The sequence below is a fragment of the Aythya marila genome, assembly GCF_965140915.1.
Source record: "Aythya marila genome assembly, chromosome: 5".
NCBI lineage: Eukaryota > Metazoa > Chordata > Aves > Anseriformes > Anatidae > Aythya > Aythya marila.
This window is the reverse complement of record NC_139046.1, coordinates 44,481,696-44,509,017: the sequence shown is the minus strand read 5'-3', so window position 1 is coordinate 44,509,017 and position 27,322 is coordinate 44,481,696. Positions and strand designations below refer to the sequence as shown.

At 34.6% G+C, this 27,322-nt stretch overlaps 1 long non-coding RNA gene across 1 annotated transcript; it reads left to right on the top strand.

Annotated features, from left to right (window-relative positions):
* The first annotated feature begins 1,261 nt into the window (after positions 1 to 1,261).
* Positions 1,262 to 26,841, top strand: LOC309878528. Its single transcript, XR_014317573.1, has 3 exons — positions 1,262 to 1,274; positions 25,666 to 25,736; positions 26,775 to 26,841. It is a non-coding gene; the product is annotated as an uncharacterized lncRNA (long non-coding RNA).
* Positions 26,842 to 27,322: the final 481 nt, after the last annotated feature.

Genomic DNA, 27,322 nt, shown 5'->3' with positions numbered 1-27,322 from the left:
AAATGGCTGGAGGAATAATTAAAGACTTCTGAGCTGCTCCTTTCCTTTTTCTTACAATATAGTACAAGACTGGCATGAATATAGGCTGGGCTACCACTCTAATTGGCTATGGAATAACACTGAAAGGAATTTAAATGTGGGCAGTAGCCATTTTCCAAATGATCAGTCCATTACAGTAGTTTTGTCTGTCAATGTATGGCCAGGCAGTACAGTGGATGTAATCATGGCGAAGTCCCCATCCATCGACTGTCACTCTCTTCTCTACAGTGGCAACTCTGCATTTTCATGTAGCAAAGGGACAGCCTGGACAGAGAGCCTGATTTTAGCCAAACTTGATTCAGCTTTGCCCCAGAAGTCATAAGTTTTCATCCATGTGAGCAAAATCAGACTCTCTTGCTATTTAAGATATCTTATGACTATTGATTAGTATCTTAAGTGTTAACGTAACTGAAAAGACAGTCTTTGTAACAAGTAGCCCCATTGAGTCAGTGGAACTACTGACAAATAGTTTTGTATGCTGTAAGACAAGCAGGATTCAAAAGGTAGGTTAGTAAATGGCTGTAGAATGCATAAGCTCCTTCTTTCTTATAGCCCTGAAAAGATACCAAATAAAACATATTTCATATCTGAAGAAAAGTCCATTTTGATTGCTCATATCTCCCTCCCCCAAATTAATCATGATAGCAAAACACAGCTTATTCTCTGTGCCATATTAAATTGCTTTGGCCCAATTCGTTACACATATCACCAGTGCTACAACATAGCACAATGCTATGTTGTAAAATGAATTCACTGCAGTGTACTAGTGTGAACGAGATGAGAATCAAGCCCTATATTTTTTAATGAATTTATTTCTCATCTTGCTCAGATTATTGACATGTACTGGTGTCTGAAAGACATACTTTTTGTTTAAATACCATACACTCTTGTAAGATATTCTGCAAGTTACTTTAGTATTGATTGAGCGAAGAAAGGTTTTGATACAGTACTGCTATTTCATACAACATGCTCCAGATTTTCCTCTCTTAGGTGAAAGCATAGTAAAGATAAAAATTAAAAACACATGACTGTAATATAACAACATTTAATATTTATGCTTTACATATACCTATCTATCACAATTATGTATTATATCTTTATTCGCATTGTCAGTGTACTACTGTTCTTTTTTTCACAGGTGAAAAAATCTCTCTTCTCTGGAAATTCATTTCCATTTACTTAAATGGTTTGACTTTGAATTTTCATTATCTGCTGTTGGAAGGAGCCTGTGACAGGTATGAGAGAGAATGCTACAAAGCTTCATTGTATCATCTAATTTTTGCTTCACTTTAGTCAGATATCATTTAGGTAGAGAGTAAAATACTATACGTAGAACAGGATAAGATAGAACAAAACAGAACAGAAATAAAATAAAATGAAAATAGGATATATAATGAATTACAGTAGAAAAATGCCTTTATCTTGAAGTGACTTTTTTTTTCAGCTATACCGATTCCTCAGTAGTGAGAAAATTGAACTAATTTTATATAAAAGGAATATGTCATAACAGGATATGGCATTTATCTTCCTGAGATAGGGGTGACCTCATCATTCACAAGTGGCGTAGCTATGAATGAGTAATCAGCCTCCCCACCCATTAAGTGTAGATAAAGTCCACATCTTCTAAGTATTAAATATTCGATTTATTATTTTACAACGTGCCATCTCTACAAGTGTCCACTGACTGTTGCTTCAGTTGCTGCTACCAATACGTATTGTTAGTGGGAAGCAAAAGAAGCTCCTCAAAAGGACCTTGCATAATAGTGAATCAAAGATGAGAAGTGAAAATAACAGAGGAGAAGAAAACAAAGGAGGATGGACCCACAGGGGGAAAATAAATATATATATAAAATGTATACACACACACACACACGTATGTATGTAGGCAGAGCATGGATGAGGAAACTATAACTGAACTATACGTTTTTGGCCTCTAATATTCCAATAGTTTTATAACATACATGTAGTGAAAATATTTTTCATATTAATACCTCACATATATCAGCTACCTCATATCTCAAGTTATATTGCTTAAGTTGTTCCCAAAGAAATTTATATATGTATAATGCAAGAGAAATATATAGTTAGGAAAGAATTTCTTTTTACTATTTATCAGCAGCGCACATTAGAAAAGAGATGCAGTTAAAAAAGTAGTTTCTTCCTAGAACAGTATAACACAATTTTCTCCTTCAAATGATGTCACATGCTGCATTTTGTTTTCATTCCTTTGTAAAAGCAATGAGTGCAATTTGAAGAAAATATTTGGAGTTTAATTTTAAATCAAAAAGAACTGGCTGTGCATCCATTTATAAGAAAAAACTCTAAATAGAACATGAAGGCAGGAAAAAGACAATCTAAACTTAAATAGGAAGTGCTCAAATATTTTCCATCTTTAGAATTCCTTGACATGTACTCAGGGTTGGAAAAGCAGACGAGGGAAATGTCTTTTCTGAAAGGTTGCACTGTGAGTGAAGGGCAAGATTAAGGTAGCCCCCTCCCCCCTATATTCAAAAGAAAAGCAAGTGGAGAGTAAGATAGAAGGAAAGTGCCTGGGGAAAGTAGCATCACTATCGAAATCATAAAAGATGTATAAGGACATCAGTGGAAGAACTAGAAAAACTATTAGAAGAATGCCCTACAGGGCTATCCCAATGGCTCAGCGATTAGCACACTGCACTGCCACTGGGAAAATACAGCTAAGGTTTGAGGCTAATCTTAGGATCTCACTCATCGGTACTGGCAGCTGAGAGCCTTATGAGGATGGTGAGTCCACAGTGGAGAAGGACTGATACACGGTCTAAGACTTTGTGTACACACCTATGTACCTACCCAGGCTCTGCTTTAACCACAAGAACTGTTTAATGAAGAAGTATATTCCCCCCACCTCATCATCAACTATCCTAATTCCCACTCTATGTGAAACCAAAAGAGTACTTTTGGCTTACCACGTAATCATAGAACGGTTTGGGCTGGAAGAGACCTTAAAGATTATCCTGTTCCTACCCCCCTGCCATGGGCAGGGACTTCTCCCACCAGACCAGGTTGCTCAAAGCCCCATCCAGCCTGGACTTGAACACCTCCAGGGATGAGGCATCCACTGCTTCTCTGAGCAACCTGCTCCAATGCCTCACCACCCTCATAGGAAATAGTTTCCTCCTAACATCTAACCCAAACCTACACCCTTCTAGTTTAAAGCCGTTCCACCACTCCACTCCCTGACAAAGTGTCTCTCCCACCTTTAATGTACTGGAAGGTCACTGTATGGTCTCCCTGGAGCCTTTTCTTCTCCAGGCTGAACAACCCCAATTCCCTCAACTTGTCTTCATAGAGGTGTTCTAGCCCTCATAGAGGGCTCTCATGGAGACCACAGCTAAATTGTGCTGCTTCCACCTTCACAAAAACCCGATTTATTCCACACAGTCTGATAGGAAGCTTAATTCAAGGAAGTTAAAAAATAAATCATGGAGATAATTCCTTTTTTTTTTTTTTTCCCCTTAATCTACAAGGCTTCTGAAAAACACCAGCATCTTATCCTATGCCCTAACCACATTCAGAGTTTCGATCCAGTAATTCCCTTTAGTCCTGCTTGTCCATAAAATAAATGAAATTTATAAAGGACGCAGGAATAGTCAACTCAAATTCCCTTTTATCTTTCTTTCCAGTCCATGTCAGTGTTCCAAAACCAAGATAATTTTCAGAAGCAGCTATTGGTGTTTCCTGGAAACATAGTAAGAAGATGCAGCTTAACGTTTTTGACTCCTGGACAACCTTCTCTAGATGTCCTGCTTCTAATTCAGACGGAGCAGAAGTCAAACATTCTATTTCTCTTAATTCCTTCTTGATGAACAAATCTCGGTCAATTACACATACAGAGAAAAAGAAAAAAAAAGCTTTCTCTCAGAGCACTTTCAGACAAGCCTGATATAGAACAGGGTAGCCTCTTCTCCTTTAGCTACTAACAGCACTTTGCTGATTCATTCAGCAGTGAACACGAAACAAGAATTCACAAGACCATGCATACCCATTTCCTTCCTTACTTTCCAGGCTGGAAGTCCCAGCCAGCACTAAAATTAACACCGTAATAAGTGTGGTTCCTTTAGCAGCAGAGCACTATCCAGCACAGTTTAAAGCTGTGCTATATCCTTAAAGCCAAGCTTCTCCAAAGTTTTCTGTTTCATAGTAACCTTTTTTCATTCACCTAATACAACAGTGTTTCTGCATAGCATGGTCCCAGGTGGGCAGCCACACAAATCTGGGACTCTCCAAGCAGTTTCTGAAACATTAAGTATATATGAGAGTCAGAAATAAATACTTTGATCAGTGATCTTAGTGTTTGTTCATTATTTCAAAAAGAATCAACATTTATAAGAAAATATGTGTCAGAGGCCTGATTGCAGACTAGCCTCTGAAAATATACCCTTGTCTCGGTATAGGAATCTCTAAGAGGGTACCATTCTTATTTGTAGTTATTATTTGCAGTTTCAGTTCCAACTGTTAAGCTGTTTGATTGTCCAAATTCCTTCCTACCTTCCTTTCTTAATCAAGAAATTCAAGTATTGAGCATATTCTTAGGAGACCTTCAAAGTTTAAACATCTCAAATCTCATTCTTTCCATTTCAGACTTCTCTTGGGTTAAAAGCAAGCCTTTCCGTAGCAGTTATGCATGGTCTATTAGAAACCTTAGAGACGGAGCTTTATTCCTTTCAAAGTTACACCTTCACCCACAGTATTTGCACTTCAGTCATTACTATACATACAATTGCAACCACTGAGAAGAACAGAACAAAGCACTTAACCAAGTACCCCTGCTTTTCACTCTTCAGACTTGGGGTTTTCATTTCAACAAAAAAGGACAGTGATCAGAGATAATTTTAGCCTATTTTGACAGGTAGGGTAGCTCAGAGACTGGTCATAAATTCTGCCAAATTCAAAATATGATGAACTTTAGGCATCAGTTTCTTTTGTGTTTTGCTTGGTATTATTTTTAATTTGGTAATAAGTCTTTTCACAACTTAAAAGTATACTTTTACTTATCAGAAAGTGGTTTGGACAATAATTTCTGTTAGAATAAAATTGATGTCTTTATTGTATTCACCAGAATTATCCCCCTAAAAGCTACTTTACATTTTTCCCTTGCATTTTTCACTTTGCACTGTTAGATATTTTTCTCTGTTAACAACATAGGGGATGAAGAACTTCTGGACTCTGAAGGAATTTGCCTACTCATCAGTATATTCTTTTTTAAAATGTTATGGAATTTAACCATTATTCTCTGACTACTCTTTTAAAGCAATATATCTTTAGCTATAGTGCATATAACATTGGTAGATATGAATATACTTAAGAAAATCGTAACTTCTTAGTTAAAAATCCACTGAATAATCTTTATTGTACGTTTCTTGTTTTTGTCATAATACTGTTACTCATTTGTCTTTATTCGACATCCAGTAATGTCTGTATTTGCTTTACCTTAAAAGTTGACTCATTTACTAGCAAGATGGCATTGGTAAGTGAAAGTTAGCACTTGCTAAGGGTGTCACCTTTCTTGTCTCTATAGCAGTGGACCTTATTCAGAAGAAAAAGCAAGAGAACCCCTTCAGCCAAATTATTATTTCTTCTGACATGGGTCTTTTATTCCAGGGAAAACCTCCTACAGGTTTTCAAGTTTATTTCATTTGATTTTGCCTTTTCAGTTTGGAACAAGAAGTATCAAAGTTCATACAAGTAGAAGTTATAAAAATAGCAACAATATCTGCACAATGAAAGAGTTTTAGCTGCAACTTTTCAATTTCTGCAACGATTTTCTGTAAAAATGGTTTTGTTTCAAAGCATGTAGTATCATGGGAAGTTTCATCATTACTAATAACAGTAAAAATACTTCATTTAACTGGACTAAAAAATCAATATTTCTTCCTAAAATAATTAAACCATATGCAAGTAAGAACTATCATAAAGGTACAAATAATTCAGAAACCCAGGGGGTGGGGGTAGCCAGACCAGATAGCAGTATTTCTTCAAGTTCTAAAATTCAGTAATTTTCAGTAATTGAATTAATGAATAACAGTTTATTTTGCCTTCAAAAATGTTGTTAACAGTTAAATGTTAGCAATGTTAAATGTTGTTTACATTGTTAACAATGTAAATAGTTAAACTGTTAACAACAGTAAAGTGTTGTTAACCAGTATTTTCTGGTATCAATTCAATAACTTATTTTCTATATCTGGTCTTTCACTGTATGTCAAAGTACAACTCCATTTATCTACAATAAACTGTAATCAATTACTGTTTCTGAAGCTGAACTTTTGATTCTAGTGAGTTTTACTCAACTGTTTTGAGCTTATGGAGAAATACAAGGGGTGGAGATCTGCATAATAAGGAAGACTATATGCAAAAGAATCTTGAATTAATAAAGTGACTAAAGCTGAATGTATCAAACACCTGAAGTAGAAAAAAACAAAGTTAATATTTTTCTTGAATTCGTTGTATATCCTACACTTTTCATGGTATACATTAATATACATTAATACATGCACTTCAAAGTTTGTCTATCTGAAGATAGAAAGAGGAAATATTCAGCTTGAACAGAAGTAAAATTCTTAGCTTTCAGAATTCTCATGTTATGGGTTCCTACTATTTCTTCTAGCATTACTTTTTTTTTTTTTTTTTTTTTTTTTTTTTTTTTTTTTGCTTTTTAAGTGTGAGGGAGTCCAGGGGTCGGAATAATCTAAAATTATTTAACTTTTTAATGTCTAAGATCTTCAAACCTATTAGAATCACAGAATTGTCTAGGTTGGAAGAGACCTCAAGATCATCGAGTTTAACCTCTGACCTAACACTAACAAGTCCTCCACTAAACCATATCACTAAGCTCTACTTCTAAACATACAGAAAATGTGTTATTGTAAATAACACATTATGTTTGACATGGCAAATTGTTTTCCTTTCACTTATAAGTCCTAGTATCTGTAATAAATTGTGTGCATAGTTTCATATGGTGCTAGTCGAATACACATGGCTGGAATTAAATTCTAGAGTTTAAAATAGCTGCTGCCTGTCTTCACTGTTAGAATGGTCTTTGAAAACAGAAAGTATATCCCTTACTACTACTTTCTGGGAAATAAAACATTTTGAATAATAGTACTAATAAAGCACACCAGGCAAAAACATCTAAATGAAGTGTACCTTTACCAAACAACATTTCTTTGGATATTAACTGCATTTTGGTATTATTTTATCACACACATTATTCCGTGATCTTTAAATAAATAAAAGAGTTTTGGAAACAGGTGCTAATGTTTTGCATTGAGGTTCAGTTATGATGCTACAGGAAGACAAAGATTATTGCTAACCTTTCAAAAAATGTCCAGAGTTGAATACTCACCATCAAAATTGTAGACAAATTAGAATTCAACTCCTGCTTCTCCTGGTAGAATTCATGTAGAATTGTGTGAGGATCAGTATTTTTGGGAGTCAAACCACTAGAGTTCACAACTGAAAAGAAAGTAACATAAATTAACCCAATACAGAGATCATTGTTTGAGATAGAATACACTGCCACAGAACAAACAACAACAACAACAAAGCAAAGAAAATAAATGAAAACAAAAACAAACAAACAAACAAACATGCACACAAGTGTGAAGGTTTCCAGAGGCTTTATGCTAGGAGAAGAGAAGCTGTAGAAAAGAGTCAATGCCTTTTTCTTTCACCAAGCGCTAAAGTTAATGCAAGTGTGCATCTATATTTCTTTGTTCGGAATTACTGTAAATGTTCTCTTGTGAAGAAATTACTCAGTCTGAAGATAATTATAGTTACACAGTCATTCCGGTGAATTAGTGCAGGCAAATGGAGAAGGCTCACCTCATCACTAACAGACACAAGGAGTATGTAGTGACTACCATAAACACTGGCTGATCTGAAGCATCCTAGCCTGAATAGCAGCAACAGTATCTGTTCAGATAGCTTCAAGCATGGCATACACATCTGCTAATTATTTCTACAGGGTGACAGTATGATGGTGATTAAAAATATATATTAATATATATGGTATATTAAACCTATAAATATATCTTCTCTGATTTATTTGGTCTGAGCTCATCTATAAATTGTCTGGCTTCTGAAGGAAAATGGCAAAATTGTCTTGCATGTAGAGGGATAGATTTCAAGTTAAATCAGTGGCTACAAAAATCTAAATGAATGACAGACTGAAGAGCTCAAACAAAGAACACTGCAATACACAAACAGAGGGCACGTTATATTTTGAACAGATATCAAACCTGAGATCTGGATGGAAGAAAAAGTGTTCAGATTATACTTTTCTTCTGAGAAACAAAGAATAAGAAGAGCATTATAGCACAGAGTACTGGCTAGATGTGCAACACACTCTATTCAACCATGAATTTGAGTAATAACAGACTTGTAGTCCATTTCAAGACAGCAAGCAAAAATAATTGACTTCCCCAATTATCTTCATTGTAAGTTAAATTTCTTGGAAAAATTTGTTAGTTTTCTCAAAGTGAAGAAAAAAATAAAAATCAAGAAAGTACACAAGAACAAAACATCACAGAAAAGCAACAAAAGAATCATATCAGACTTTTCATGGAGAAAAAGGTCTGCTAATCCATTTGTTTTTTAAAACATCATTAGTAGTTTTCATGCTGTCCTCCAAAACATGTATAAACATACACACGTTTTTAAAGGGTACTAGGAAAAAAACAAAACAAAACAAAAAAAAAAACACCAACTGCAAGTATGTTGAGGTTTGTTTTTGTCTTTATGAAGTATTTGAGTATTTGAGTCTTGACACTATAATAGGGGGAAAATCAATGGTCTAATGGTGTTAAAAGTGAGTACTGAAATAAGTTGAGATTTATTATTTATTTATTTTTAATAGTGTTTCATTTAAATCAATGGGCCAATGTTATAAGATGCAGGTGAGGTGTCACTGAAGTTTTGGAGATTTGTTTTTGATAGCAAGCCAGTGAAGTCAAAGGGAACTGGCCACAGAAAGTTAGCCTCATGATGCTTTTACATTCAATACAGCCTTGATTTGAGAAGAAAGACTTTATTAAGTATTCGTGCATCATCACTTCCATGCAATATGCATGTAAAACACAGTAGTGTTTTATATATCATGCAGAACTCAGTAGTATCACAGATACTATCACAGTGGAGTGACTGTAAACAGATGCTGCCATTAGGTTTTTAAGTTGAGCATACAATACCAGCTAACATTACACATCACATAATACTACAGTATGCTTTCAAGAGAGAAATGTGAAGCAAAATAACACTTCTCATACTCATTGAATCTCAAGATTTCACTTGCTTGAGAGGCATCAGAATCATACTGAATGAGTCCAATGTCACATGCAAACAGTAGTATTGGGGACAGGGGACAAACAAACTGCCTACTCCACACAGCCAAACATTCTCTGCCTTTCAAGTTGAAAGAGTAGTCTTCTGCCATGTGAACAAGAATACCTTCATTGTAGTGAAACACAGACATTTGTAAGGCTCACAGCGTTTGACTAAGGGAGACTAAGTTAAGCTACTTATGAGAATTAATCTTCATATTTCTTATTTGAATTTAAACACTTAACTTCTCAAATGTATAAAAAAATCACACAAAAACAGCTGCCACACAACTAGATCCTCCACTTTGTGCAAGTTCAGAGTGAATTCTTTCCTTTACCATTTCATAGATGCTGTAATTCCCCAAACACTTAATAGTATTACTACATTACAGTAGAAAACAATGCCAATGGACAAATACTTCACACAAACATGAATTAGATACATTGAGTATATAAACTGTTCATACTGATTACAGGTTGTATAATTGATGTGCATTTTTGTTTGTTTGTTTGTTTTTTTCTTCCAACATATCTAAAATACTTTCTGTGTTCTGGGACTGTTTCCCGTTAATAAGTTTTAAAGCATAACTGCAGCAATTCCTCAATTCCAAGTTTCATTGAATGCATAGTTCTTTACACCCATAACTGTCTTTGCATCTCAAAGAATTCTGTAATCATGGAACCACTGTAGTGAAATTACAGGTAACATCCCATCAGCACCAGGATAAAGAATATAACCCAAGTTAGTTGATGTAAAGGGTAAGAAAAGATAAAGAAAACATGTGAAACCCAGCCAACAAAGGACTTAAAAATCCTAGTCAGATGACGCAGATTAATTTAAATAGTATCAAGCTTATCCTCCAAAACTCTAGGTGGGCAATGATGAAAAAGAAGTAAAACATTTATATGCCCCATCTCCTTTAAGCATAATAGCACAAATCATATATAAAATAAGCATAAATCACACTAGCATATAACACATTCTTCCAGTTAGCTTGAAAATGTTGGTTCTTGGCTAACTACATTAGCACAATGCCCTGTTATAACATTTACACTGATACTCAGTCTTTTAATGCCAACTCTCAGTAAAGGTTGTACAGATTTTCTATTTTTACCCGTATATAGACTTGTGATGCAGCTTAATAGAAACAATTTTTAGGAAATGACTTTTTAAAAAAAAAAAAAAAAAAAAAATACACTAATTTATCTTGCAAATTCACCTAGGTTCTCATCAATAGAAAACTGGTCATTCAAAACTTTATCAAAATCTTAAAACAACAATATATTGCATAGCTGGAGATATTCTTTAAATAATAATAATTAAAAAAGCTACTTTTGATAGAGCAACATAGAGTTACCAAAAATATTGTAATCAAAATGGATATTGATAGAGCATTGCAGTCATTCCTTACGCAGGTCTCTTAAAAATAGGTTACTGGCTTTGACTGAGACAATTCTGCATATTAATAGCTATGCACAGAGGAAGGACAATTCACAGTCCCGATAGTTTCATTTCTGAAGGGCTAGAAGATTCTTCTATTATTATTGAAGAAAGAATGAGAACTATGTTTTGTCAGTTTAACATTTTTTGGTTTTGTTTTTTAAATTGAAGGTAGGTGCTGGATTAGTCAATTTGACTTGAAATGGTGATGAACCTGAAAGAGCAAGATTTTTAATGTTAGCTGTACCACAATGTTCATTGTAGAAGGGCATTCATATAGTTATGTATGCATGATAGAACCCCTGTAAAGTAATAACTTTTAATGAACTAACCCTGTTAAAATAATACACTTCTGGGCACCAAACCAAATATGTATAGGAATACAGTGCAAACCTTCTGAGTGATAAAGCAGGAAACTAAAAAGAAAATAAAGAAAACTACATTAAAAAAAAAAAAATAGAAAATTGAACTGATAAGCCTGCTTATTATAATAGTTGTATGTTTTCATGAAATCAAAACAAATTTGATAAGAGAATCTTTTTAAGATTACTATATTATGCAAAATGTTTATTAAAAAAAGAACATTTGCCCTAACAATGTTGCTTCTAATTTCATCTCCTATGTTGATTTCAAAAGAATGATACCAGAAACACATTTGTTCTTTTTAGAGTATTTTTTTCATTGTAGGTATGTTCTGCTTTATTGGTGCAGCACTGCACGCTTCGATAGAAATCCAGTCTCCCAAAGCAAACTTTATTCTACTTAAAAATATGACATTGTGCAGAGCTTAGATCCAGATCAAAGAGTTTTAAATACTCAACTCTTTTTGAAAATAAGAAGCAATACTACCCAAAATCCAAATCTTTAGAGTTACTGGGTTTTCCGAACTCCCATGAGTGCCAAGGTCAAGTTTCAGGAGGCAGCCAGCATATCGATGCCTCAGATGGATGCTGTCATTCTCACATGGCATTCAACTTCTCCCCATTATTCAGGAGCAAAACCTGGTGATAATATTGAGTCTTATAATGATGGAGCTGAGGCACATTTGTTTAGTTTTAAAAAGCTACTTGACTCATCAGGGAGGAACTGAACTTCCAAGGAACATATCAAACATTCATTTTTGCTCCCTAAGCATCAGATTACCAGTGAAGAAGATCCTCAGGAATTCCATTAGCCTATTAAGGCTGTCATTAAGTTTAGATCTTCCAGCATCTCCTCTTCTAACATCTGATCATTTTTTTGCCAAAACTCATTCTTGTTTTAAAAGGAAGAAGACTGAGGCTCAAGGAGCTGGGAAGTAACCCACACAGCCTTGAATGTAAGGAAAGTCTATCTTGCTATTTAAAGATTGTTCAAAAGTGACAGGAAATCAATTAAATTTGTAGAATGACTATCAGGGCTTAAGAAATAAAAGCAGAGTCACAAATACTACAGAATAAAACATCATAGTGAATTAGTTTTCAAAATGCTATTTTGAAGGCTAAGTATTTCTCCCTAAAACAACACAGTTTTCAGTGTCATTTTTGTGACTTTTGCATTCATCATTCCACTTTTCGTATATTCTTGTATTTAAAGAATATATACAAAAATAGAATTTATAAAGACTGTGTGTGTATATGTATGTACATACATATGTGTGTGGGTGTTTTAACCTAGATATTACTGAAAACATGTTACTGTGAAGGTCTAATATATTACACAAGAGAGTAAGAATTGTCATAAAGATAATAATGTTCCCTACAAATTGAATGACTTTTTCATCTTTTTATGGTTCCATCCAAACTCCAGACTACCGCTGTCTCCTGATGTTAACTGTGATGTTACATTCTGCCTTGGTGGACTTGCTCTGAAGACAACTGAATTAAGAAGCAGGTGGTAGTGCTTTGCATCTATGTTTCTGTAGATGAAATATAGATGATTCAGTGCTTCAGGGCTGATAACTTTAGTCTCTCTTCTTCTACCTTTTCCAGAGCTCTTGTGCCTCATTGCCATTCTCCTAAAGTCAGAGAGAAAGGACAGACTGTTTTAATTATGATCAAAAAATAAATAAATAAATAAAAATCTATCAGGCATATGGAGATAACAGCCCAGAATTTTTACAAGACCTTGGAGAAGTTGGATTGCCAGAATTTGAAGCTCTGGCAGTTGACTTATTTGAGCTTGGGAGAAAGTTTCCTGAGTCTCTAAATCATAATTACCAGGAGAATCTGAAAATAAAATTATGAATATATGACTTGCTAAGAAATGGATGAAAGAGGAAAAATAAAGATAACAATAACTGTGGGTCACTAGGAAAATAAACCAAAATACATTTCTAAGAAGTAATCAAAAACTATTTTGAACTTGATTTCAAAGCCTCTCCTCATGAGACTTCCTTCAAGTCCTACCCTGTTTGGCTGAAATCAGTGAAATTTTTACTATGGCAGAAAGATAGAGTCCTTGACTAAGGACTTATAATATAACATTATAATGGTTATGAAGGATTCATACTGTAGCACAGCATATAATTACTTAAAGGTTTTTTATTTTATCTTTTTTTTTTTTTTAAATGAGCACATGAGGGAAAATGGTGAAGTGAGAGAGAAAAGGTTTCCTGATAACCTGATGAATAATCAAAACATGTTTAAAACAAATAAACAAAAAAAAAAAGACACAAATTACTTCCCTAATGGAAATACTAGTAGTCCAAACAACTCTATGCCTTAAAGAATACGATTACTCTTACTGTGGTGCTGAATGCCTTAGTTTTTGTTTATTTTCACAAGAATAAGAATGTTGTAAAGAGAAGATTTTGAGTACACAATATTTACAAAACATTAAAATAACTCAGAGTCTAGCCACATTTACCTTCACAAGAATAAGCTTTATGAAAGAACATATGAAGGAACCAGAAAACATTAATACTTCAATATCCTTAATTTACAGCTTCATAGCATGGATTTTAACCTTTACATTGTCCATGGGAAGTACTTTAATGATATTTAGAAAATACATTAGAACAAAATGCATTGAGGCAGATATGTTGTACCAAAAAAAGAAGCTCGCAAGGAAAAAAAAAAAAAAAAAAGACACCAAAGCAGAGGGTTCTCTTCACATTTAATGGCACATAAAACTTCCATTCATTAATTTTCATCTATAGTAAAGATGGGGGGTGGGGTGGATGTATGAGAGTTCACAGAAGACACCACGTGGAATGAAGAATGTCAATGAAATGGAGCAACGACTTCTGCCCTTTGTGAATGAGACCTCTGCCTGTGGGAGCATACTGGGGCTCTATTTGACTACATGGAGAGCTGTGTCAAACTCCAACATAACAATTCCCACCAGAATCATGGGTGCACAGCTCTCCCAAGGACCAGAGCTTTTATTTTTTTTCCCCCTCTGTAGAGAGAAATAACCTAGCAGCAGTGAATTATGAGCAATCATTGACCATTCAGAGTAATAATCAGTTTATTAAGGGAGCTATTTACAAAGGTAGTGCAATTACAGCTGCCTTCTAAGTGAGTGTACACAGACTGATTCTTTAGTGCCTCAAATTCGTTTCTCTTCCAACCTATATTTCTCTTACAAATGTATACAGACATATAGGATGAACCCTGAACAAACAAGACTCAGGGTTTGTGGCTTTCACCTGAGTTAGTTTCCTCACCACTGTGCAGAAATTCAAGAAGAAAAATAGAGATAAATCACTAAAGAATGACAACAGCTGCAATAATACTGCTTCTTGGATGAAAGTCTAGGAAAGCCAAGGCCAAAAAATCCCACCAAATTCAGAAGCTCATATTCAGAGATAAACTCATATACTTACAAAAACTTGTAGCTTACAAGACTAGCTCCACAATTACTTTTTAGAAACAGGGACTACTAACATTACTTTCCCACGCAGCTGAAATGGCATTGTGAAGATATAGAGGCAAATTTCAGGTGGAGCAGATGATTGCATAGAACTTTTAACTTCTTTATAGGACGTGGGTAATCAGAATCAGCTGGATTTACAATGTGATCTTGCTTCCTACACAGAAAGGTGTCCTTCTCTTTGTAAAGCTTGAGATGGATTTCATTTGGTATATGAAACTCTCTGTGTAACTTTATAAATTCATGACTCGTCCCTGTATTTTTGCCCATACAAGGAATCATTTAAGCATTTTCTCACATTTGAGATCAATCTTTAACACAGCAGTGTTAGCTGAAATTAAACAATACTAAACACTACTCAGCCCATAGGTAGTCCTGTTGAATTCAACATCTCCACCCAATTAAAACTTGCTCTGAAATCTTTATTAGCTATCACTATTCTCTATTAAAGACATAGATGGGAGTTCTCACCCTCTCTGCAGATTTTTACCTCCATCATATGTACTATTTCTCATAACCAAACAGGAGTACAGTGTCTTTTGAGGACAAGAGACCAGTGACCAAATTGCTATTGAATCAGTTTAACTATAAGTACAATGAAGCCTAAAGCTGTAGCCATTTGGCAAAGAGTCTTATGATCTGCTTTACTGTTGCATGGATTCCCTGCAGAGATTTGGCTTCATCATGAACACCAGCGGCCATTGCCATCACTATATGATTGAGAAGGGGATGGAGTAACAATATCAGAGTAGCATTGGGAAATTCAGATTTTTCCCCCCTCTTTTTTTCAACTTATTTTTCCACTTCCATGTGTTTTTTATTCTGATTTTGAGGACAGAAATAATCATGCACTTACCCTGTAATAATGTAGTAATCTGTCATATAAATACCCTGCCATTATATGATAATTATGGTTTCATTAAATGATCAACAGCTACCATGTTAGCCAAGAATAATTACACATTTGTGCCCTGTATCTTAAAGTGTTCTCGGCTTTTTTTTTTTTTTTTTGCTTTTTTTTTTTTTTATTGAAAAGGGAAAAAAAATGTTCCCTTGTGAATAAGACCACAGTTTGGCCCAATGTATGCATTTATTCAGTATGACTTGGAATGCCACAATCTCCTATTTTGACTTTATTCCACGGCATACCAAGGTCTCATTTAAAGGAACTTCACCACAGCTATTATGGCTGCACATTTTCAAAGTTTCCTGAATAAGGGGCCATTCCACATTACTGCTTTTTTTTCCTTTTCACTTCCAGTGCCAGTTCATTACTTTCCAGAAATTTAATAACACACCAGTGTGTGGTTTACAACTTTCTGTCTGTACAACCTGGTTTAACATTTGACACTGACCCAAACAATCTGGTAGCTTGAAAATTTCTGTGATTGTCCTCATCTCTGAATATCTTCTTATGGTTAGTAGTGAGAGACACTCTTTGCTTCTGAAATACTTTAATTCCTTTAAGTTGAAATCAGGGATACCAGACATAAGGAGAATGTATAATATTCACAGAAGAGGCATTAAATTATACTGAATAGACCAGTGTATGTAGATCTGCAAAATTTTACTACGTAGCCATGGTAAAAAAATTAACATTTTAGCTGTACATTTTCCTGCTGGTGACTTTTGAGCACAAATACATGATTATTTGTTACATAAAGCTTTTGACCATTCATTGAAACTGTATGGATGTCAATTGCTCCAATATTCCAGATAAATACATGAGGAGTGAATTTAGAGTGCAATTCAGTTGCCTTGTCACAGCCTTGTAAGCCCCTGAGTTGTCCCAGGGTACTTGAGCCACACACATGGAGCTGGCAGGACTTGAAGGAGACCAGTGCTCTCCTGGAGTGGCAACTAGAGCCCAGGAAGGTATCCTTCGGTGGGAAAACCACCCCAGCCACCTACGTTTGGGCTGTAGAACCCGTGCCTTCTTCTTCCTTGGCAGGCAAGCGGAGCCTAGAAGCTTCAGCTGAAATCAGTGCCATAGGTCTATTTTGCTTACATGAACCAAGATCTTTTTTCAGATATATACACATAAAAATCTGGATGAGGAAGAAGGGAGAAAAGAAGGAAAGAAGGCTCTTTTAAGCCTCTCCCATGATATGCATAGCTTTGGCCCATTAACTCCTGCATTTCTTTTGCCACCAACTTCTTTTATTTTTCTTCTGTCAAATGCCTTCTTTTTCAGAGACCTTACACTTTTCAGATACACTCTTCCTTTTCAACTTTCAATCAACTTTCTTTTTCTAACTCTTACTGGAGAGTCTCTGTTTTAGTTGTTTTCACCTTTTTTTCCTTTCCTTCTCCTGTGTAATTTAAATTGTCAGTTCCAAAATTTCAGGGAGCCTTCTGTTTCCAACATATTCATAGGGTCTGATTCAGCATGATAACTTGAGCCCATGCATAACTTGACACATTCATTAAAAATATACATAAATGGAAATATTTGAACATGTGCCTCACAGAACATTTTCCAAAGAATTCCACTTCACTTAAAAGTAAAAAGGCAACATTATTACAACACATAATCTGTACCATTTCCTTATGTTTGGAGTAACTCTAGAAGAATCTCTTTTCCTAAATACATATGACGTTTACATTGAGCTAAATGCAAGCAAATTTTCAAATGCAGTACAAACACAATGGTTGAAGACAGTTCTGAAATGTAGACTTTCACCCAATGGAAAATTATTTCTTATGTCTATTTCCTTATATTAAATCTATTATTAATTTTTTTACTAAGAAAAAAAAAAAAACCTCACATTCTGTGATACAAATAATTTATTCTAAATTAATAGTATTGTTTATGTTTTAAGAACTCAGCAAAGAATCTGGAAGGGGTTGAGTACTGAAGTGTAGTCATAACTTCCTTTGTCCAGTGGCAGCACCTGTTCATTGGCTGCATGCCTGAAGTCACCACAGGAATCTTTTCTTAGAGGGTCATACAAACTGTTGTGTACCATGGCTTATTGATTTGTATTTGCACTATGTCACCATTTCAAGTGAGATGCAATATACTCAGTAGGAATAAGGTATCCTAATGCAATCTCTCAGACCATATGGGTCCAGCAATCTGTTGTGAGTACAAATGCCTGTGAGGTAGGTACTTCTTGGAAATAATGAGCAGAAGGATAAAAAAGGGAAAAGGTGTGCAACACAAGAGAACCGAGAGTACACAGATGTAATCCTTAATCTTTGTAAATCATCATAGATGCCATAGGTTATGACACACAGTGAAGTCCTGGGCATACTGCTGAATAAATTAGAAGGATCAGAAAACCCAGAGAATTTCTAGATCCCGTAGAGATATTTGTCTTCTGGTCTTATATTTCACTCAATCATAAGCCTTATTTACAGACACTTTCTAAAAAGTATTTTCCAAGTGGAATTTATTCCCAATCTTTGTTGTTACTGTGCATATATAAAGAAAAGGAAAAAAAAAAGCTTTGCAACAAGCAGGAAAATGCAATCAAGGAATTCAAAGCTAGATTTGTAATCCCCCTCCCCAATTACCACTCAAGACAGAAATTCTGACTGTTGAGAAGGGAAAAGCAGCTCTATCATGTTTTATTTATATATTTATTTATTTTTAAAAAGCTTTGCTAAGAAAGGGAATAATTTAATACCAGGAAACATACAAAAGAAAGATGACCACTGATACTATATGCAAGTAGAGCATACTCAGGTAACTTGACCCATATTTTAAAAAATATATGCTTAGTCTGCCAGCACAAAGGCTGTGGTCTTGCAACTGGAGACTTCTCATTGAAGCCCCAGGTCCCTGTGGACCCCTTCTGGCAGCAGGGTCTGCAGATGGGCTCTGGAGTGGGAGGCAAAGTTGCTAACAGAGCAATAACAATGCTACGGATGGCTTAATTGAACTTTCTGGATCCTTATACACTGACTGTTTAAAAATAGCTGAATATAACAGCTGCACAAAGCTGGCGTCTTTTATCTTTATGTATCAGTCTCTTTTTTCCTTTTTTTTTTTTCTTTCGTTTATGGCTTGCACATTTTAAAAGTGAACAAGTTATTAAGGATTTTATTGATGCAAGGGAAACATCTTCTAGTGATACAAAAGAAATGAGGGTAAAACATAAGAATGAGGTGAACAATCATACAAGCTTTGAACTTGAAAACATTTTGTGTTGTAGCTGAATGCCTTGGCAACAAGCCATATGATTTGTGTACAACCCACATGGGCAGTTCAAAATGCAAATGATAATGATGCAAGGACACTTTCAAACATATTTATTCTGTCACATAATTTGTTATGTAAGTATATATACATGAAAAAAATGCATTTCAACAATATTAAAGTGAAAAATCAAGTCAGGTAATGAAACTGTTCGATAAAGGTAAAAATAAAATTGTTTCTACTTAACATCACCTTTTAAAGCTGTGTCAAACTATTGTTTTGTTTTTACCTTCATTTTTTCATTTTTGCTGTGTTTTTGAGAGGCTCTGTCATCTTCTGAAAGAGTCCTCCTTTTCAAAGTGGGAAATCCTGTTAGTAAAGAATATCTCTAAAGAAAAAGAATTTGAAGTGCACATGAAAGGCACTTGAAGTGTGACTACACAGCAGCCTTATAGATCATGTCAGGTGAAACCAGGCAGTGTTTAACAGTGTAAGGAGCTGAACCCTTGTGGGTGGCCCACCATGGCCCCTGCCAACCCACAAAACTGGGATCTTCTTTGCCACTCTCTGTCTTTCAGGTTAGCTAATCATGTTTTTTTTGTGTGTGTGTGTGTTTTTGTTGTTGTTTGTTTTTAATTAATATGATTATTTTATATATATATATATATATTCTTTTTAGTTTCCTCAAGTAATTATTTATTAGAAACAATGGGTACTGTCATTTTGATTTCCACCCCAGACAACTACCTTGTACTTTCTTTTTTCTTTTTTCTTTTGTCTAAACACATTCAGAGTAAACTCACATTAGAATACTAATGGCATTTTAGATACCCTCCTTTATATATACTACAAATACTTTTTTGGGGAGACACTTATGCTAAAGGGTGATACTTCTGCTGTGTTTATTGCAAGGCAATAGAAAAAATACCAGACCATTAGCAGTCTAAGTATTGGCATCTCACATACAAGACTTTTCTTAGCATACGAAGTTTGAAAAGCAGTCAACAAGATAATGTAGAAACTAATTTTAGTTTATGAAGCACCAATATTCATTTTTCTCCTCTACAGTCTCCTGGTGTACTACTAATACTATTACTGGCACTACTACTGCTACTACTAAACCGTTTGGTATTAAAGAGTAAGATTTGCCATTCTGGGACAGAATAAAATACTTTTTCAGTTACACACTCCCAGCCGTCAATGTCTTTCTTAAAGTTCTGCTGCCCTACCAAACTTAGTATTTCTAACTTTTGGACTTGTTTCCTGGGAGGTGATAAAAATCCCCATTCTAGATGTAGGACAGCTATACTTCAGCATAAATATATTCTAGTCTGTAGCTAGAACCTATCATTTCCATAATGAACTTCCAGAAATCACTGTCAGGAAGTCAGAGAGAGAATTCATGAAGTATCTGGGAAATCTGAAAACCTAGAGTTAAATTCCAGACTGAAAACAGCCCTACATCACCCTGCAAAATGTCTCCTATGGATCAAAATCTATCCTTGAAAAACAGTGTGGCAGTAACAATAGGAGAAAAAAAAAAAAAAAAAAAAAAAAAAGGCAAGCATATTTCTATAAAATACTTTGTATACTATTGGAATTATCTGTGGTTTCCTCCTGGTGTCACATTTAAACAGATAAAAGAAGGGAAGATATCAAGAACAAATTCAGTCATAGTAGAAACATTACTGGATTAGATCACAAATTCTGGACTGTTCATGTGAACATGGCATCTAAACACAGCCATTATTTTTCCTTTAATGAGTAATGGAAAGTTTCTGTAGTTTCAGATCAGCCCTCTTTTGTCTGTATTTTTCAAGGTTACTGGATGACTCAGGTACTTGAGTCTTGTTTCCAAAGTGACTTCAGCACTTAAAAGCCACTGAAGAAAAATCAGAGGAAGTTATACATAATTTCTTAGAGTGAGACCAACACCTGTATTGTTTACACAGCTATGAATATTTCAGTTAAATTAGTATTAAAGACTTATTTTTACATAAATAAGTCCAGATATAGCAGCTAATTGCTTTATTTTTACTTCTAATTCTTTGAATAAGTAAAATGAACGACCAATTCTTAGATCCAGTAGGCTGGAGCTTAAGATGAAGAGATTTTATCATCTTTGTTCCACAAAATTCCTGAATAATCCTGGAAAAACTGTTTATTGTCTCTTTCTCTCCACTGTAGTTCTTTTCATTTTATAATGGAACTGTGATGTCATATTTCACCTCTGTGCAGGGTTGAGTCTGTGTAGTTAAACAGTATGTGGAGTTATACTACAAAAAAGTCTATAAATACATTTTACTTGAATTACATCACTAACTGCAAGTGTAGTCTTCCCTGCCTTGTACACTCAATATTGTCTTTGTTATAAATGGAAGCAGTTAAATAAGAATTAATTTCTTGAAGGATTTAGCAACAGGTGGTTAGATCCCTAGCTGTCTTGAATAGTATACAGTAAATAGTGTAATGTGATGCAACAAATTGAATTAATTCTGTTCATGTGTATTGTATGCATCTAGCCTTCCTTTTCTCTTCTTAAAAGAAAATAAGTCTAATACATTCAATGTAAAACAAAACCATATGTCATAGTTAATTAAGTAATTGCTCTAAATTGCCATAACTAACAGATGCATGCCTAGGTGCATTCACATTGTGAATCCACAGAAAAGGGCATAAGAGATTAAGAAGTTTCAAATGGAAGAGAGCTCGCTAGATGAATTACTTTATCATAACTATTGTAAATGGTCTCTCTTACAAGAATGGATACTTTAAAATTCCAGAGATGACAAATGAAGAACTTCATTATTTTAGGACTTTACCCTTGAAGGAAACATCTCTTTATATATATACAATTTTCCTCCCTCACGCCCTTCCTTTCTGCTCCCTTATTTTTGGCTGTAGGCACAAAAAGGAGTATCATTGTGATCCAGGATTTGTTTGAGAAGATTTCATCTGGAATGGAGTCAAGCAGGGCAGTGGCAGGGGAGCTTTTACAGATTACGACCTCTAATCTGGTTAATACTCTGAAACACAAAGATCCAAATGTTGAGTAGTTTTGGACAAGACTACAGCCTGGCTACATGCCCTTCAGACAAGATATACTGGAGGCCAAGATGAAAACAGATAACTTTAAAGTCCAAAACTGAGATGAAATACTGTTTAGATAGCTACTGACACTTAAATGTACTGTTTTCAACCAGAACAAGGTAAACTTCTAATCACAAGACCATCTCTTTTATTCTCTGACACTTTTCATGACATTTCTGCCAGCAATAAAAGGCTGCAGGATATTCTGTGCAGTACTTCAAATTTCATCCAATACTACTGAATACAATAGGGTGGTGGCCATGGTTTGGTGGGATCAAAGCTTTTAATCTCTCTTTTGGAGGTCATCTGGTTCACAGAGCTTGTCTCAGGTCCTCAGCTCTTGAGTAAATTTCACACTGTCATGAAAAGCTAATTATGTAGATACAAGGTACATTTCACATCTCACGCTTAAGGAGTCTGGATGATTTCTGGAAAAAAAAATGCTCTGAATCAGAATTCTGTTTGTCTTTATTGTCAAATAAAATACCAGCAACATTGTTACAGTTTGTAAATTGCTCCTGAATATGTAGACTATGCTGAAGAAAGCTTTCCTGGGATGCATGTATATTTTATATGCTGCAGAGGCTCATTTTACAAGGACTTCTGGCACAACTGCTTGAGAACAGGTGGTGGAGCAACAATAGCTGCAAGAGGTGATCTATCATTACATGGGTTCTTTGGTCTTCTTCCTCATCACAGAGCAAAGTATAAAGGCTCTGGAGTATGGAGTTCTTCTGCCAATATACTCAAGTGGCTTGATAGGGTTTTGGCAGAATTTACTTTAGATTATATCCTGTTTTTGTAGCACAAAGGTAAGGGAAGCCATGGATTTAGCTTCCAGGCTCATTCTTTATAGTAAGTACTGAGAGCTATTTAAAAAAAAATAAAAAAAATGACAGCACTGTCTGCATTGTAGACTATTCCCTATTTTTATTTTTCTTTAATCTAAATCTAGGAATTAAATGTAAAATATTATTTCACTCAGTGGTTTTCATAATAAAGTTCTAAGATCAGAAGGAGCTGTTTTGGATAACTGGGATAATTTCTGCATAACAGAGAACATAACTATTAATTGAGCTAGAAAATATATTTTAGAAAGATGTCCCATGTTAAGTCTAGGCTCAACACACCTCATTTTAGAAGATACTGAAAGCTAGATATTCAGAATCAAAGACTTTCCAGTACTTGCATGGAAGATAGCCTGGAAATATGGATCAAAACTACAAACTACGGAAGCATAATCAAACTACTTTTGTGGGATTTGTCCCACAAACAAGAGAAGTTCTGTGCAAATTTAAGATGTCCCAGGCTAAATTAATCATCTGGATTACCTCTGTAGTTAATACAGAGAAATAGATATCTCCAGAAATCAATTCATCACCCTCAGGATGGACATCCCAAAGTCTTAGGCACCTAAATGTAAGTGTGATGAATGACATGTTAAGATATTCATCACAGAACCAAATGAGATGAAAGCCAGTATTTACCCCATTCTATTGATATTAAGAAAAAGGCCATGGATTTCATCTCTGTGTTAACAAAAATATATCACTCCCTGACCTAAGTGTCTTGCTATGAGAATTAAAAATAAATACATTTCCAGTTGAAGTTTTCTAGTTGTAATTTTTAGTCACTTGCTCATTTTACATCTTGTCTATTTGAGCTGATGGATCCTTATGATTAGCTACAGACTTCTATATAGATACTCAAATCTGAGCACTTTGACAAGTTAAATATATATATGAAGAATAGGAAACAGTTTTGTAAGTATTCAACTTTAACTCAAGGCATTTCTGTGCTTTTCTCAGCCTTTTCAAATTTTTCAACACCTTCTGGTTGTTGTTTTTTTTTTGAGGGGGGAGAAATAGGCAGGGAAATAATATCAGTAAAAACCTGTCCAGAATTAACAATTCCTCTTTTCTCATACCAGCCTCATCTTTTTTTTTTTTTTTTTTTTTTTTTTTTAGTTATATTAGCCCTCTTTGCCATAGCTTTACACTCCCAAACAAGTTTACAAAACAGACCAAACCCAAAACATTTCTAAAAAAATCTTTTTATATGTGTGAGAAAAAGCCTTATGATCTTGCTGAAAGTCAGTAGACATGTACATAAAGCCAGAGTTTGTAGAAAGCTGATCCAGCTTCTCAGAACAGCTCTGCCCATAGATCAAGGGATAATATTTTCTTAATTTCAGTTTCTCTAACAGGTCCAGGTCATTAGCAACACTCTTCAAAGCTGAAAAACTGATTGCAACTTTTAAAAAGCAGAAAAACTTCTCTTCTAATCTATGAATAACAAGTAGGGGAAAAGAATGAATTTAACTGTTTATAAAATCTTGGACACAGTAGCCAGAAAGAATCAGTTTTCATACTTTTTATCTTTAGTAAAATGACTTTTAAATTAAAAACATATTTACATAAATGCAGTTAATTGTTGTTAAATAAAAGAACTGCAGTTAAATAAAAATTGTGGTTAAATAAAACAACTTGAAATTTGAGATATCTTAAAAATTTATTTATCAACATGTTGTACTGCACACTTATTGGAAAGAATAATCTTTTCTTTAAGGAAAATAAAGTACAAATGCACAACAAGACGATATTTATTTGTACAAGTTCAAGCTTCCTGTGTGCTGATTTAAATCAATCCACCCTGAATTCAGTCTTTCCAGTCCCTGTGCCTGTGGTGGTAGAGTTTTCTGGCCCTCCTTCAGTTTCTCAGTGTCTTTGTGGTAATGGTTGTGCCTAAAAAGGGAATGCAATGTTCCAAGTGACTTCACACAGACATGCCTAGGGCCTGATCCAAGCCTATTGACAGGGGTTGGAGTCCTTCCATTTGCTTCAGTGGGCTTTGAATCAGTTATTTTATAAGGATGTTACCTCCTGGCTTCCTGATGTGATAGACATGCATAAAGAGGCTAAATTTGCAGAGCTCCTTTTTTTTTTTTTTTTTTTTTTTTTTTTTTTTTTTAAACTCTATCAAATAGCATCTTCCTATCTAGCTTTCTCTCACCCTAGCTTACTGTCTTATTCAAAGAACAGTTTTAGGTATCCTTTTTTAGCTCAGGGCATTTAGGATGAATGTACTAATTGTGTTACCTTGTGTTTTTTTGTTTGATTGTTTTGTTTTGTTCTTTTTGTGTGTGTTGTTGGGTTTTTTGTTTTGTTTTGTTTCTTTTTCTTTTTTTTTTTTTTAAATTTAATCTGTTCTGATTACTTTCTATTCACAAATCTAATTTTTTTAGATTTCCTCTGACGTTACTTTTATGTTCTTCACAAGTAATGGTTGCTCCCCCCAGTTCAACATAATTTATGAAAATTAGTAGCTCTGTTTACTACCTTTCTGAGATCATTAATGAAGTTTAAAAATGTCATAATTTCTGTGGTAATCTAGGATTCTCTTTCATTTTCACAGTGGTGTTATCAATGCCCTTTGCAGACAGTCTTTCAGGTGGCCATACCTAGTCATAACTGTCTTCCAAATTAAACTAATCTGAATTTGTAAAATCTGGAAGCAAATATAAATAACCTAGTGTCTAACCAGCATCCAAATGTAGTACAGCCAGCCCTATAAACTTCATTTACATTCATCAAGATATTTCAATGGATTCTTATGGACTTTCTCAGCTTATTAAATTAGGGCATCTGTTATTCTGTCAAAAATAAATAAGTAAATAAAAACATATTCAGAATGTTTCAGAAAGTTGTGTTAGATTTAAATTCACAATGTTTATTTTGTAGGACTTTGTCATCTGCATGTTTATCGGTCCTGTTCCTCCTCTCCCTGAGATACGCAGTAGTGATTGTCAAAGGTCAGAACATTTCTAAAAGTTGAAATCCTCTTTTCTTTTATTCAGTTCTTGCAGTCATGTATGCCTTACTTTACTAGGAATTAAAATAAATAAATATGCCAGTGGTACCACAAGTTCACAGTTTAACTCCTTTGGAACTATTACGGTGTCAGTCACCTTGAACATGCAAGTTGCAAGTGCTCATTTTTTTCAAATACTCCCTTCTTCAGTTTGTGCCAATAGTGGATCTGTCTGGCTTATTTTTTGTAATCTTTATATTTTCCATTCTTCTACTTGTTTTGAAGAAATTATATGTATTTATACATACATATATATATATATTATTACTTTGGTACTGTACTTTACACCATTTTGAGGGATCATTTTAATTTCCCTTATCTTTTATTACCAAGTTCTTAGTTCAGCCTTGCTTTCTAAAGTAAATAGCAGTATGAATACTATACCTGGAAGGCTTGAGAATACTCCCAAACTCAACAGTATTGAGGTGGCCACAACTGCTCACACACAGTGTATACTTTGCCTGCTAGACAGACTGAATACTGAGTGTACCACTGGTATTAGAAGGACAAATTTCTTTTGTTAATCCACTTTTACCATTAAGTCACTCAGCTGATATGCTGACTCCCTTCTCACCTTGACAGAGTTTGTTTTGTTTTTCTCTTTGATTTTCTACCCATTTTCAATTTCCACAGCAATTAGTTCATTCATCTGAATCTCATGTTAGTCTTTTCTTTAGTAGAAGTTGAACTAGAATATTTTGGCAACAGTTTAGGCTTCACACAGTCCTTTAGGCATCACAGGATCCTCCTCAACCAGTGAAGATAGCTTTAAGTGTTTTGTGTCTTATCCATCAGATCCTACATTCCTTCCTCAGCTAAAATTCTCATAGAGCACTTTCTCTGAATTAAGCATGTAATTTTAGATCTTTTTATTGCTTCCCTTCATAAAATTTTACTTTAGTGATGGTCAAGTGCCTTTTGTACCATGTTAGCTTTATATTTAGAAAGAGCTACTTCCAGTTATCTTTTTCTTTTCCAGATAAAATAACTTCAACTTATTCGACACACAGAACTTCTACTAGTACCAATAGGAAACCTACCTGTGCTTGATGAGTAGACATTTTTGTTTGTATTAATAAATAAATAAATAAATAAATAAAGACCTCTGCTACATTGTCTGAAGGAATAATTGAAATAAGGTCAAGAAACATTAATGAAAAACTTTCACCCTAAATTGACAGCGCATGAGCTTGCGGGTCTTAAAAATAAATAAAGGAAAATGTAGAGCCTATCTGTTTCTACCAGACTTCTCTGTAACATTAAAATCCAACATAAAAACACCACTTTTACATGAGAAGCCTTAGGAGTGACTGAACTTAAGCTCTGGAATCCCCCATGAAGTTCAACAAGGCCAAGTGCATGGTGCTGCACCTGGGTCAGAGCAATTAACTTGTTGCACCCTGCTCTAAATAAATGACTGATCCTCCTGGTGTGGTTAATTTAGTTGTCTTTTTTTGTTGTTGTTGTTTTGTTTTGTTTTTGTTTGTTTGTTTGTTTTAGTTGTTGATTTGTTTTGTTATTGTTTTT